This window comes from Callorhinus ursinus, unplaced genomic scaffold (genome assembly GCF_003265705.2).
Source record: "Callorhinus ursinus isolate GAN/ISIS: 27379988/994484 unplaced genomic scaffold, GSC_fseal_2.0 scaffold12, whole genome shotgun sequence".
Taxonomy (NCBI): domain Eukaryota; kingdom Metazoa; phylum Chordata; class Mammalia; order Carnivora; family Otariidae; genus Callorhinus; species Callorhinus ursinus.
Genome location: NW_027397074.1, coordinates 43,997,860 through 44,012,408, shown reverse-complemented (window position 1 = coordinate 44,012,408; position 14,549 = coordinate 43,997,860). Strand labels below are relative to the sequence as shown.

General features: G+C 44.8%; 1 protein-coding gene across 2 annotated transcripts in view; it reads right to left on the bottom strand.

Annotated features, from left to right (window-relative positions):
* The window catches only part of CREB5 (cAMP responsive element binding protein 5), a 411,522-nt gene that overhangs the window by 366,503 nt on the left and 30,470 nt on the right, over positions 1-14,549 (bottom strand). The window contains exon 1 of one of the 2 annotated variants that reach the window (XM_025873076.2): positions 11,005-11,104. The exons of the other annotated variant lie outside the window; for it this stretch is intronic. The gene's annotated coding sequence lies outside the window, so the exon portion shown is untranslated. Of the gene's footprint in view, positions 1-11,004; positions 11,105-14,549 lie in introns of those variants that run through there. 2 annotated transcript variants of the gene reach the window in all.

Here is a 14,549-nt window from a genome sequence, read left to right as displayed (position 1 = left end):
GTCAGCGCATCCATAAATGTGTACCCTGCCTGCCCTCTTCTTTGCCTGGAAAGAGAAGGGGGGTATGGAGGGACAGGAGCATAGAAGAGGGGATTTAATACAACCCATGATAAGATTTCAGAACCTAATATTGCCCATGGGCCTTGCCTTTATGGGCGACCTAATGAGAAACACCAGTGCTACGTGACTCTGATCCAACAACGAATCTCACTTCTTGAGGGCCCTGGCAAGAGGAAAACAAAGGCCCCTTTTCCTCATTCTTATTTTCAGTGCTTTCTCCCTCTTCTGAACAGATGAAAGTATCATCAAGATACAAGCTCAAGTTCTGACTGATGAAACAGGAAAACTGGAAGCCTGGACAAGGGATGAGAGGGGTGGGATTTGCAGGGGTGGCTGAATGCCAGCTCCAAAGAGGGACTCCCTCTCTAGAAACGTGACCACGGCAAGACACCCATGCTCATTTTTCCAGGACACCAATAAAGCCCAATTCCACTGGGGTGTTCACGCGGGGCAGTCAGCAAGGGAGTGGAGGCTCAAATGAGCACAGTCCATCTTGGCAGGGAGGGTGACAGGGTGTGGGTGTCCTGTCATCAGATCTGCATGACATCGACCCAGCCCATTACCTCAGCAAGAATCGCATCACTCAGAGAGCATAAGGACCAGGCCCACCGGGGTCATCAAATCCCACAGCAAGGCATTAAAAGCCTCTTGCCTCTCTCCTTCGAGGTTCCTGTAGGCCTTTCTATGGGAATTGCTATTCCCACGGCCACTAGGTCTCAGGCACCACCTAAGTATTTAATGTATGTTAACTCACTGAATTCCCACAACATCCCTTCCAGGAATGCAACAGCATCCATATTTTACTGGTGACTGAGTTGAGCTCAGAGAGGTGAAGTCATTGTCCATGATCACACAGTTAGTCCTTGCAAAGTTGAGATTCAAACCCAGGTCACCCTGAGACCACAGCCCATGTGTTTTTTTCCACCAAGCTACCCAGCCTCCAGAATAAATTCAGGACCCCTCTCTTAATACTACCCTTTCCTGTCTGCCTAGGTTCGGAATTATACAATCACAACAGGAATGAAAGGCTTTTTTTTATAATGTTCCTGTACATTTGAATCCAGCTTTACATAACTTTTCATTGCTTTTTTTTTTTTAATTTTCAAAACCACCCATGCCACCCACATTGCAATACTCACTTCGTGAATACTATATGATCAGGCATCTTGCTAGATGCTAGAGGATCCAAAATAAATAAGACACAGTCTCAGGCCTTCCCCCAAGACCCAAAGCTAAGCCTGATCTGATGCAAGGGTTCTTTAAGGAGCTATCCCCTGCACTAAGCATGGCTCATTCATCTCACTGCTAATGTGTCCTAATCTACCCCAGTTTAAATACCTGGGCTTCTACGTGTCCAGAAAGCAAGACTTCCAACTCTAGACTTCTCTAGGTCTTGTCTCCCTGTTCTAGTGGCCCTGATTAGTAACACCACTTCCTCTTAAGGCGAGGGTCCTGCTGTGCTGTCCGGTGCCTCCTTTCCAGGCCTGGAGTCCTGTCCAATGGCACAAAATCTGATGCAATAGCCACCATCCATTCTGTAGTCTTAGTCTGCCTGTTTGTTGGGAAACCCCTGCCCCCACAGGTTGGGTCCCCATTGCAAATCTCTCAGGAGGACAGCGATCATGCTGTCCACAGGTGCCAGGCTTCCCATTCACTCCATCGGGCTGGCCAGAGATTCTGTTCTGCGGCAGGGGGCAACCCCAGTTCTAAGCCCACATGCCACCAATCCCACCTTTGCAGGTGACTAGGTTGTACCCCACTGAGTCCCAGGGCAAGAAGAAATAGTCCCTTTGTTTCTCTGGCTGAAAGCCAGTCTTCTACAAACAAGTTTTTCTGCATGTATCTAACAGACCCAGACATATCCATATAAAATCCAGTCCCTAGCATAATCTATTACAGGAATTTTTTTCATTCATTTTGTTTACTTTTTATGTAGCACCTTCTCAAATTTAAAAACAAATTCGGGGGGGGGGGCACAAGACAGATAGAAACAACTTTCAGGTCAACTACTCCCCAATTCCACAAAGGTGTATGGACTGCCTGCCAAATGCAGGACACAGAGGAGGACCCTGCCCTTGCACACTGAGCAATCTGCTAGTCAGCAGATACAGATTTATGTTCCTGAGATTAGTAGAACAGTCCAAAACCTAGCACTCATAAAATTTAGAAAGCTTTACTCAGCAGCGATTGTTCTGACTGTAGCCAAACAAGAAGAGCACGTGTTCCAGGCACAGTTCTGTAAAGAGAGGCTGAGAGTAAAATAGGTGAGTTTTGACCACGTGGAAGAGAGCAGATGCAACACCCATATTTTAAAAAGACCTGCTAACCTGCCTTTCTGCTAAAGGGACATGATCTTTAGAGTTTTTTCCCTTTCCCTAAGAACCCCACAAAGACTTTGCAACTATACCATCATCTAGGGCTCTCTGCTGGGGAGAATTATTGTGTTAGCAAAAGGGTCTTTAAAAGCAGCCTCTTGGCTCAGGGAGTAGTGCCCCCATTAACAGGCAGTCCATCACAGCGAAGGTCCCTCAACCAAGGACCATTGTCACATGGCTGTCAGTGACCAATCCATAACCATAAGTGAGAGCATTAAAACAGCACAGGAGAGATTTGTTTTCTGAGAGCAAAGGAAACAAACTAGGAGACAATTCTCCAAAGACTGAACATTCACAACCAGCAAATGCCTGCTGGAAATTTATATGCTGTGGGTGTAAAAGCAGTGAAATTCAATAATCTCAAAGCCACAGATTTGTAACTTGCACTTATGTAAATATTTATGGATTCTCTGGAAAAAAATCAATCCTCTCAGCCTTTCTCTTTAGTACATGCTTCAGAGGGAACTTTTTTCCCCCCCAAGATGGGGATGTAAACTCTAGCTATTGCTGAAGAACATGAAGTCAGCAGACTGCCCAAGAACAACCTGAATTCCACTTATGATTTTACTCTACAGATTATATCCCATTCTCCTCCCCAACACCAGTGAGAGTGCAGAGGAAATGGGGTCCCCTCTGTGGCTTGGCCTCGCTGAGACTGGGAAGGTTCAAAGTTGACCAAGTCAGTGACACCCCTTACATAGGTATCAGCCACCCCTCCACTGTTAACTGAGAAATAAAATGCACACAGTTCTCCACTGGTATCTGACACAAGCCCGGAGCCTCCTGGCCAGAGCTATTACAATAGCCTGTTAACCATCTCCTTCCTGACTGCTGACATCCCGAGGGCGATCATCCTAGAACCCTGGCTTTACTGTGTTTTGCCCCCTCCTCAATGCCCACCTGAAGCATCAAAGCCCCAAAGCTAGTCTGAGCTTTTTAGCAGGACAGTTAAGGCACTCTGCTGTCCAGCCCCGACCTTTATCCCCTGAAGGCTCATAGCTACATAAATCCTACGTCTCTGAAATCCTGAATCTCTTACCCCACACTTGCAGCAATTAATTTACAAATAGCATTTTTCTCATGCTTGTAAACGACACCATTTCTCACTTCTACATTGATTACAATCCTGTTCTATCTTCAAATGTTCAAATGTTACCCTAAGAAACTCTACTCCCTGCACCCCACCATGTCCACTCGCAAATCATAATGAAATGCTCCATCTGCCCACCTGATTCCCCCACAAGATAGGAAGCACTTTCATCCTTGTCTGTCTCTGTGGCTCCATGGAGTTTAGCCCACATAATAGGCACTTCCAAATACGTCTGAGGATTGACATATGCCTCCTAGTAAGTGAACAATTTTAATGTCTCAACACATATAACTGATGACTTGAAGTTTACCTCCCACATGCTTCCTCTATCAAATGCTATGCTTAAAGCTGCTGTTCATTATCTGATTAAAAGAACTAAAGGTGGGGGGCACCTGGGTGGCTCAGTTGGTTGGGCGTCTGGCTCTTGGCTTTGGCTCAGGTCATGATCTTGGAGTCCTGGGATCAAGCCCCGCATCAGGCTCCACACTCAGCGGGGAGTCTGCTTGCGGATTCCCTCCCTCTTCCTCTGCCCCTCCCCCTGCTCATGCAGAAACTCTCTCTCACTCTCTCTAAAATAAATAATCTTTAAAAAAAATAAAAGAACTAAAGGTGGTAGAAGTACTATCTGCATGCATGTTAGTGGGGTGGTCAGGTGCCCCACACAACTACAGGGGACCCCCATTTGAGGACTGGTGAGGTGGAGTGTTGAAGCTACTATAAGGGCATCTCTTCAGCACCCATGAAGAAAGGGGTGTGGAAGTGGGGACCAGTATGCTCGGTCCTCCATGGCCGACCCACCCTATGTCCAAACACACTTCACATTATATAATAGGCCAGATCCTCCCAAGTGATGAACATACTGTTGAGGTGGCATTCCAACTCTTTCAAACTATAAAACAGCATTGGCATATTGGCATCTCAGTCCTCTAGAAAGGAACTTTATGTGCTTAACAGCGTACCTCGGGAATAATATTCACTCCAGTGGGATTGGGGGCTCAGAGACACCAACACTGACAAGTGAGTGTCATAGTAATAAGAGGAGGGTGGAGCCCCAGGTAGACTGGTCACAAGGCATGACCAATCATGACATAGACTGGCCCATCTGATTAGGCTCAGGTGGAGGTGTGGTAGCCACAGATGTCATGATGTGGCATCAGGGGGCAACGCAGCCAACACAGATGAGGAGGGAGGATGGCAGAGAGCAGTCGTGGGAGAAGCCCGAGAAATGCTAATAATGACAAAGCAGCAGGGACCCCAGCGCTGGTGCCTTTCATCACAAGTGTCAGGAGCCCACCTTCAGGCTGATCTAATGCCCCAGAAGCAGTGGTGGGCCACTTCAGCTACAACCACAGGGCGAGAGCGTGTGGGACAGGAACACGTTCAGAGAGAGGTGATCCGGAAGCTTCTACACAAACAGGAACTGGAGGAGAGTCTCAGCCACTAGCCTGACCCATATCCTCCCCCAGCAAGAAGGTTTACAAAACCCCACTAACCCCAGCAAGGTGAAGAAGGCAGCATTTTCATTTACAGAGATTTTTCTTTTGTTTTACTCCAACTGCACTGGAGAAAACCTGCACCTCTAGCGGTTTCATGGGTGATGACATAGTGAATGGCAACAGACATTGCTAGAGCAGTGGCTCATAGCAGGACAGGCCCTACTCCGAAAGTGTTTTGAAAATTGCTGGGTGCTTCATTTTGTTTTATACGATGATTGGAAGAAAACTGAGGGCATTTACTGGGTGGGGTTCAGGGATGCCAACTGTCCTGTAATAGACAAGACACTCCTCGCCCTGCACCCACACACCCAACTCTCAAATGCCATTCATGTAGGAAAAAAGACACTTAATTATATGAGAAACTAACTCAATTTTATATGTATAAACGAAATGCATTTTTGCATGATTTTATTTTTAAATTTTTTAAAGATTTTATTTATTTGGGAGAGAGAGAGAGAGAAATAGAGAGCAAGCACAAGCAGGGGGAGTGGCAGGCAGAGGGAGAAGCAGGCTCCCCATTGAGCAGGGAGCCCAATGCCAGACTTGATCCCAGGACCCTGGAATCACGACCTGAGCTGAAGGCAGATGTTTAACCGACTGAGCCACCCAGGTGTCCCTTGCATGATTTTAATATATGCTGAAATTTTTAGAAATGCAACCTGGAAAGAGAAGATTGTATTTGTTTTCATTATTTGGAATTTTACTGTAAGTTGTTCACCACCTGAGAACATCAGAATTGCCAAAACAAGGCAATACATTTGTCACATTCCCCTATTCATGGGGAAATCCAACACCAAGGTGCAAGGACGTGACCCTTCATTAATTAAGTCTTCCAGAGTAGTAGCAACTACCATGCTGTGAAATGCTGTGCTGCTTTCTCCATTTGCTCCAGCCCTCCATGATCCATTGTCCGCCTTTCACTGTTCTGTTTTCTGCATCAGGAGGCTGAGCTCTATGGACTGCAACCCCCAGGCTCCCTTGCCCTCTGGCTTCCAGCATTCAGCCAATGAGAGGCAGTGGCACGAGAACAGAGGGTGAGAAGAGAGAGTATACATTCCCCACTCCCCTCCCTCCTAACCTGAAGGTCCGGATGTTGTTTCTCCCCATCTTCCAGCTCCAACTCACAGGATTTCTGTAGGCTTAGGGGTGACAACGGTTTCTAGCTGTCCCTGGTCTCTGGTCCCTCACTCTCTTTGCTTGGTTCCCATAACCCTGCCCTCACTTTCATTCAGTCTTTTCAGTTAAACTCTTTACTGCGGCATCTCCTTAGGAGATGAATGCTATAGGAGTCTGAATGCTATAAATACATATTATTTTATTAAAATTACATTATTTCATGTCTATATTATATTATATTTAGGGCATTTTTTAAATCATGTGTCTAGGGTTTTTTCAATTTTTTAATTTTTTTTTTTCGAGAGAGCAGGGACAGGGGCCATGGAGGGGCAGAGGGAAAGGGAGAAAGGGAATCTTAAAGCAGGCTCCTCTCCCAGCGTGGAGCCCAACGTGGGGCTGGATCTCACAACCCTGAGGTCATAACCTGAGCCGAAATCAAGAGTGGGATGCTTAACCAACTGAGCCACCCGGGCCCCCTTAAGGTAGGTTTTTTATTTATAAGATTCACTGTAAGATTGCAACAATTTATTTTAAATATTTTTCTAAAGAGGGATCATTTGGATCTCATGGAGCTAGAGATAAAGAAGATAGGGAATGAGGAAACATGACTGAACAGCAGCAGGCAAAGAGCTGAGACTATGTAGAAATGCTAACATCCATGATAGGAAGAAATCACCAGTCTAAGATGGGCTGAGTAACTCAGAGGTAGACCAACAGATGATGCAAGCAAAGCAGAAGGTGGGGGCAGAGACCTATTTCCTTGTCAAGAGGAACTGGCAGCTAACACCAGAACATGTAGCAATGACACTAACATATAACTTGGAATTGCTGTAAATGTGTGTATTTACATACGTGTACACCTCAAAATACATGTTCTGTTTGGGAAACCCTATGGAGGTTAGTCAAGAATGTCAACTCAGGGATCCTCCCAAAACCATCAGCTCTTTTTAAAGTAAGGCAACTGAATAGTATATAAACTCAATCCTTATTTACATTCAAGTTCTCAGGATCCAGGACGGAAAGACCAAGTTAGCAACACTCTCTAGAGAGTGGGACCCGAATAGGGATGCTCCTGTAGGAATGTCGTCCTTCTGTGCACACACAACCTTGACCTCTCTTGGCCCGCCTCAGGGTACAGCCACAGTACATGCATGCACACACACACCATGCAACCTCTGGGTAAACTCAATCCCACTATTTTTAAGCTGCAGCCCCACAACAAGCTTCACCTAATACTAATTTTTCACACACACACATATTTTGGCAAAAGAACAGAATGGCATCCCAGGAAAGTGGCTGGAATCCAGGTCAACTTAAAAGACCAGAACAGCCTGGGTCCTACTTGTGTATGCCCAAACCATAGAAAGGCTTACAGAAAGCCTAATATAGCTGGTGTAACTTTAAGTCTGAGGAATGTTAGATGCCAGCCACAATACGGACTAGTTACTTTCCAATAAATATATATTTAATAAATGCACAAATTAAGGGGAAGTTCCCTCAGGAGAGAGATTCCTAGTCAAGGGCCCTCCCAACTGTATTTTCTTCCCTCTATTCCCTTTGTACAGCACACACCCACGCCACAGACCCCTATAAAGTTCTCCAGATCACAGTTAGTACTAGTACTTGTGAAGCATAATAGGAGTATCAACTACTGTTTTTGTCCAAATCATCTTGATCGGAGGCACAAAGGAAAAACTTGGTTCTCCCTTCCAGACCTGGCCTTCCCTATAGACCTACAAATGGTGGATACTCACCAAACAGCAGCGGGTCCCCCGGTCCCAGGTTTGTAACACCTTAGGGATCTGCATCTGCCTCAACATCCATGACTCCAAATACCCCACCATACCCAACAGAAAATTACTGTTTCAAAAGGACTGATTAATTGCAGAGAACAGATGTTCTAACCCATTTTCAACACTTTGCTAAGGCTTGAGACAACGTGAGAGCGCCAGTTTTCATCTCCTGCTCCCCATGTTTCTCTCCCCTCACCCAAGGTCCATAGACAGACAGGGGGAAGGGCAAGGAGAGCTATGATGAGGTGGAGCATCTGGCTAAGCAGAGTCCGCTCCCGAGGCAATCCATTATCTGGGGGAAATTATAGTTTAACATCAACCATTTGAGTTGTTGCAAATACCCTTTTCTAATCGATGTTAGGCACTTCCTAATTGCATATTTTCTTCAGCATGAGAAACTGTAAGCTTGGTAAATTATCTACTTTAATATCTCACATAATATACAATCTGAGCATCAGAACAGCAGTTTAGAACAGCAAGCGTCACACTTTTGAACTAGGATAATTTTTGAGATTTTCCAGGCTCTTCCTTAAGTAGCTGTTTCTGGTGACGTATTATATAAAGCCCTCAGATACCCACTAATTGATTTAAAACCCAGTTAGGCACATTACAAATACCCTTGGGCTTTTTATTATCTTGGTCTAACAGAAAGCATCAGAATCATTATTATCAATCGCAATAGGATCCATCAAACAAACAGCGTGTATTATACTGGCATCCTCCTTTGGGAAGAGAAGACCAAAAATAGATAAACAGACAAACAAAATTAAGCTCATCAGCAATATCAACTGATTCTCCAAAATAACAGCTTCTTTTATTATTGTGGGGCACATATGATTTCATTCCTGTGGTCCAAAGGAAGACCAAAGATGCACTCTCATCACTGGCTGAGCTTACCTCATGCACTAGATCTTTCAATTCTGACAGTTCCAAAGTCTAAGAAAACTCAGCAGTATTTCGCTCTATTTCACTGTGAAGTGTTAGAAGGAGATAGGAGAAAGCAGTGGGGTGGGGGGGGAACAGAGGAAAGGTTGACAGGGACTTTCTTAGGAGAAACTGACAGAGTTACTAGCCTTAGATGAATAATTTTAAGCAACTGATGAAACATTAAAAAAATGCAATCATGACCTTGATGTTAGGAATATTCCTGTGAGACAGGCCCTTGAGGAATGACATTAACTCCCCTCGAGAAGGAACCTTATAATGGGACCCAGCAATAAACAAAAACTGCAGTCATTTTATATATATATATATACATATATATATATGTTATTCATTGGTTTTCAACTTCTAACATTTAACAAAAACACAGAAGACAGAGCAGTGGTTGCAAGACAGAACGAAAAGGTAGATCACCTGAACAATGTGAAAGTACCTATGGCACTGACAAAAGGTGGAATGCGGAAAGGAGCAGGATAAGAAAGGGGTCCACAACTCAAGAGCTTCGACTTAAGAATCTGATTGAGGGGAGCCTGGGTGGCTCAGTCGGTTAAGAGTCCAACTCCTGATTTTGGCTCAGGTCATGGTCTCAGGGTCATGGAATTGAGCCCCAGGTCGGGCTCCACGCTCAGTGCAGAGTCTGCTTCTCCCTCTCCCTCTGCTCCTCCTCCTCCTCCCTCCCCCCCTCAACCTGTTCATACTCTCTCTCTCTCTCTCTCTCTCTCTCTCTCAAATAAATAAATAAATAAAATCTTTAACAAAAAAAAATTGATTGAAAGTTGATGGGACACAAAGTGAACATGCAAGTTACAGGGTTTTTTTTTTCCAAGTTTTTATTTAAATTCCAGTTAGTTAACATACAGTGTGATATTAGTTTCAGGTGTAGGCAGCAGTGACTCATCACTTACATACAACACCCAGTGCTCATCACAACGCAAGTTAGAATTTAAAGGCAGGGGCAACCAACAGAAGGAGTAAATGTAATAATGGAACATTGAGAGAAGACAGGGGATAGAGAAGAATCAGGGCAACTGAGCTAAAGCCCCATTTTCAAAGCAGAGACTCAAAAGATGTTGCAAAAAGATGATAAAGAAAGAAACATGGATATAATCGTATTATTTAGAGTCTGGCAGTCACTTCCAAGAAAACTCAAAAAACAAAAACAAAACCAGTTAGAAAAGATTACCTCTGGTGAATGGCCAGAAATAATCGTTTTTAACTTAAGTTCTTTTACTTTGCTTCCAAGTACACATATTACAAAGAAGAGGAGAAGGAGGGAAGAAGAAGAAGCTCAGCCAAGATGGAGAGCAGGAAAATGCCATTTTAAAGAAAATAAGAGGGGTTGGGGAATGGTTAAGAATTGGTTAAGAAGCCAGAGTTTCATGTCTGCCTCAGCCAATGATAGGTGTGTGATCAGAGAACAGCAGAAAGAAGCCCAAAGAAGGGATCACAAGGCCTGTGTCCCAGCCTTGGCTCTGCTCATAGCAGTGTGACCAGAAGCATGTTATTTAACCCCTCTGGGCCTCAGTTTCCACATTTGCAAAATGAAAAGGTTAGCCTAGATCATATCTAATGCCACCGGGTCCCAGGGCCCATGCTCCTGGGTTCCCATCCAAATCCTGAAAACAGAACCAAGTAATTTTGAAAGTAATACTTCACAGGTTGTTAGCTGGGTTTTTGTTTTTGCGTTCAGGATTTGAATGCAAATCCAATGATAAACCCTACTGGTTCATCAATCCCCCGGCCCCCCCCCTCTGGCTCAATCAACCCTCCCAAAAATGAAAAGAGTCAGGGCTCTCATGTTGTCCAAGTAATAACTGGCAACCAGTCAAGCCATCCAAAGAATTTACAAGGTGAAGGGCCCACTTCAGTATCTGAAAAGTCCTCCAGAAGACACATGAAGGAGGTGGCAAAATCCCACAGCTAACCCCACCAGGATCCATATCACTAACAAAGGTTCGCAGGCCCAGATGGGAAGTGTAGCCTGGCGAATGAAGTGCCTGGGGGCCAGGGAGCTTGTCAGAGCCAAATGAACTCTGAGGTGTCCAACAATAAATTAAGCAGATCTGAAAAACAGTTGGAAGCAATAAAAATGAAACCACACATACACCGCCCCCCAAAAAAAGTTCACTCACTGAAGTGGCTTCTTGCTGCTTCTTGTCTCTTTCTTTAGTAGATTCCAATCTTTATAAATATCTTCTCCAAGTCAAAGGAAGGAGCCAATGGGAAGAAGAGAAGGCCTGGGGTGTACCTGAGGTCGGCTAGGAATGTGAGCTAGTTGTGTAATCAGAAGCCACCTTTTGGAAATGCCAGAGAAAATAAAAGACCCTTGAGTCATCAACTTCTTCATCGTGCTCTCCCAGCTGTGACACCCCCCTCCTGCAAACACACACAAACATACACCTCCCACTCCCCACCCCCAGCAGGGGCATGTGTGGGGTCCATGTTCCAGGGACGTGCTGAGCGAACATTCCAGGGCACTGTTTTCTCTCCACCACAAACATGGTGAAGGATCACTGAGGTTGGGTTCAACTGAAGCAAATGGCTACATTAAGGGGATGAATGCCATAAGGCACTCGGTTGGTCCACATTTCTCCCTTTGTAGGGTTATAGCAATGAAAAGAACAAACACATATGACAGGACCATTCAGAGTTAAACTCCCTCTGGAAGAACATTATCTTCCTTTCTTAGGATCAGTCCCAATGGAACATGCCATCATAACTTGTCATATGTGAATAGGAAGATTTGTCCAAGAAGGGTTATAGAAAGAGGAACTAGCATTTGTTGAGCCTTTACTGTGTACTGTATCTCAAAAAACAGATATGTGCCAGGCACCGAGCTTATACGTACAGAGATAACCCCTGCTGACATTCAAGGAGGGCTTTCCAAGCCCTGGGCTACATGTATTTCCTTATTTGATTCTCAGAAGAACTCCATGAGGTAGGTAGTGTTGTGATCTCCACTTCCCAGGTGAAAGGTTAGTCACTTGCCCAAGGTCACAGAGCTGGCAAGGAACAGAATCAAGATCCAAGCCCAGCCAGTCAGACTCTCCTGTCTGGCCCATGTGGCAATAAGAAACGGCCTTGCCTTTGAGGGGCTCATGCTTCACAAGAGGAGCTATTACAGCTCACACTACCTGGCACATGGCAGGCACTCCATGAATGGTTTTGTTTAATCCAGTGGCACCTTATGAAGCGAGGAAGACGACTGCTATTTTATCAAGAATTGCGCTCAGAGATGCCACCCAGCTATTAAGAGGCAGAGCAAAAACCAAGACCCAAAACTGTCTGGTTCTTTCATGCTCTCAGCTCTCAGAGAGAGGCGCGATGAAGACTTTACACCCTAGCATGCAAGGAACATTTGGTTCATATTTTCACTGGTGTCATATTTTGGAAGCTGCCGGCAGCCACATCATCCTGCCAAGTCAGCCCCAAATGCTCCAGTGTGTGTACAGCTTCCTTGGGCTGGGGAGAGGGGGACCCAAAACAAACAGATCAACCAAAAACAACAACAAGGAAACTGTGGGCAGAAACTGTCAGAAGGGACAAAGTAGGAGGGGAAGATGGTCTGTACGGAAGGTTCCTTCGGAGCCACACGTGTTTGTGGGCATCTTTCATCATTCCCTCAAGGAAAGGCGCCCAGGCTGCTCTAAGGGCTCCAATCAGGGGAAAGCAGCAGAACCAAGGAATTATGAAAGCAATGCTTCGCATGTTTTTGGTGAGTTTTTGTTTGGTCTTGTTTGTTGAGGTGGTTTTGCCGCTGCCATGCGGAAGCCCCGGATATCAGGGTAAAGAAGCAACCATTCCCTCACCCTAGAAGTACACTAGGAAAATACCAGCTTCTGAAGCCTACTTTCATTCTTAAAATAAAACCCTTTCCCCAAAGATTCTTATTTTCTTCTTCTACTTGACTTCGCTGTTAAGGTCCACAAAGTAATCTCCTCTTTCTGCAGCCCAGTCTAGAATCAGATAGAGCCTGTCTGAAGAGAGAATTCTTTTGCAAGATAAATGGCTCTAGAATCATCTGTTGTGAAAGAGGCCTGGCTCCATCACAGAGAGTTTATGTATCACCTTTTCTTCTTGTTTAACATTTAAGATTCGAGGAGAAAAAAAAAAAAAAAAACCTTGACAGTGATAGCCTCACAGGGAAGAATCATGTCCCCACTCTGCTGTGGGTTTGGGGTGGCAGAGTTCTCTCAAAAATTCTTTCTCTCAAATTCTTCACTAATTAGATTTTCTCTGGCATCAAAGGGAGTTGAAATAAGCTTAGGAAACAGGGCCAATTGCTTCAGGGGCTGAGGAGTAGGCCAACAGGAGAGAATTTCTCACCATGCTATGCTAATCCATGAAACAAGGTGGCAGGGCTAAATGAGCTGAAGTCAGTCTTCTTTCCTTCTTCTTCTTCTTCTTCTTTTTTTTTTAAGGTACAGCTTCTCCTCTGACAGAGATGTCAGTGGAAGAATGTTTCCCCTGAAGATACTTGGTTGAAAGGGACAATGGTTAACCAGCTAAGGTTCACTGTTTCCTCACCACAGTTCAAAGCTAGCTACCAACCCTCTTCATTCCATGTCCACCTTTATTATTTTCCTCAGAAAACTGGCACACTCGTTCCCTCAGGGGTCCCTGCTGAGAGAGAAGAGAATCTGCAGCCTGGGAGGCCTTTCTCTAGGGTGGAGAAGACCTCTTTGTTTTGAAAAGATACTTCTAGTCATATTGTTGCCAAGACTTTTTCTTCTCCCCGGATTCCAACTTCTTAATCACTGAATATTTCCTGATACAGAGATTCAGGCACATGTCAAGAAGAATCTCATAAGCTAGCATAGGCGCTATAAAAACCTTCCACAAGTCATTTAATGGTATCGTTAAACATAAAAGGATGCTGACTGACTGGTGGAGGGGGAAGCCAGGAAAAAGAACCTTCTGGATTTTGTACAGAAACCAAACTATTTCCAAGTTTCAAAACTGAATTTTCCAGAACAAAATTATTCACACTGAATCTAACTTCCAATGACCCAGCACCATTGTCCTCTGTGTGCTGCTAAATACGATCTCAAAATGCCATTCTGACTTTTTTGGGGAATCTACCAATACCATTCCCACACTGCACGCAATGCTGCTGCCTTTGGGTATCTAGGGCTGGGTCAAAGCTGCAGAGGGAGAACCTGATGGCTGGAGAAGCACTTGTCCCAAAGGGTCATTATTATCTTAAGTTCATTTCTGTCTTATATCATTGGTCATTAGGTGGGGAAGCAAGATGGACCGTGGCTGAGGAGGTGAGGGTAGAAGAGGCGAAGGGTCCAAGTTAACAGCTTGGAGCCTGTGTTGACTCGCCTCTCCTCGACCTCTTAGCTATGTGACCTTAACATACACACGTGCTCAATAAACATTTCTGGAGTGGATGAACGACTTAACTTCTCTAAGCCCAGATTCCTTGTCCATAAAACAGAAATAATAAGACGAACCATGAGAGACGATGGACTCTGAAAAACAAACTGAGGGTTCTAGAGGGAAGGGGGGGAGGGGGATGGGTTAGCCTGGTGATGGGTATTGAGGAGGGCACGTTCTGCATGGAGCACTGGGTGTTATGAACAAACAATGAATCATGGAACACTGCACCAAAAACTAATGATGTAATATATGGTGATTAACATAACAATAAAAAATTTAAAAAAAAACAGAA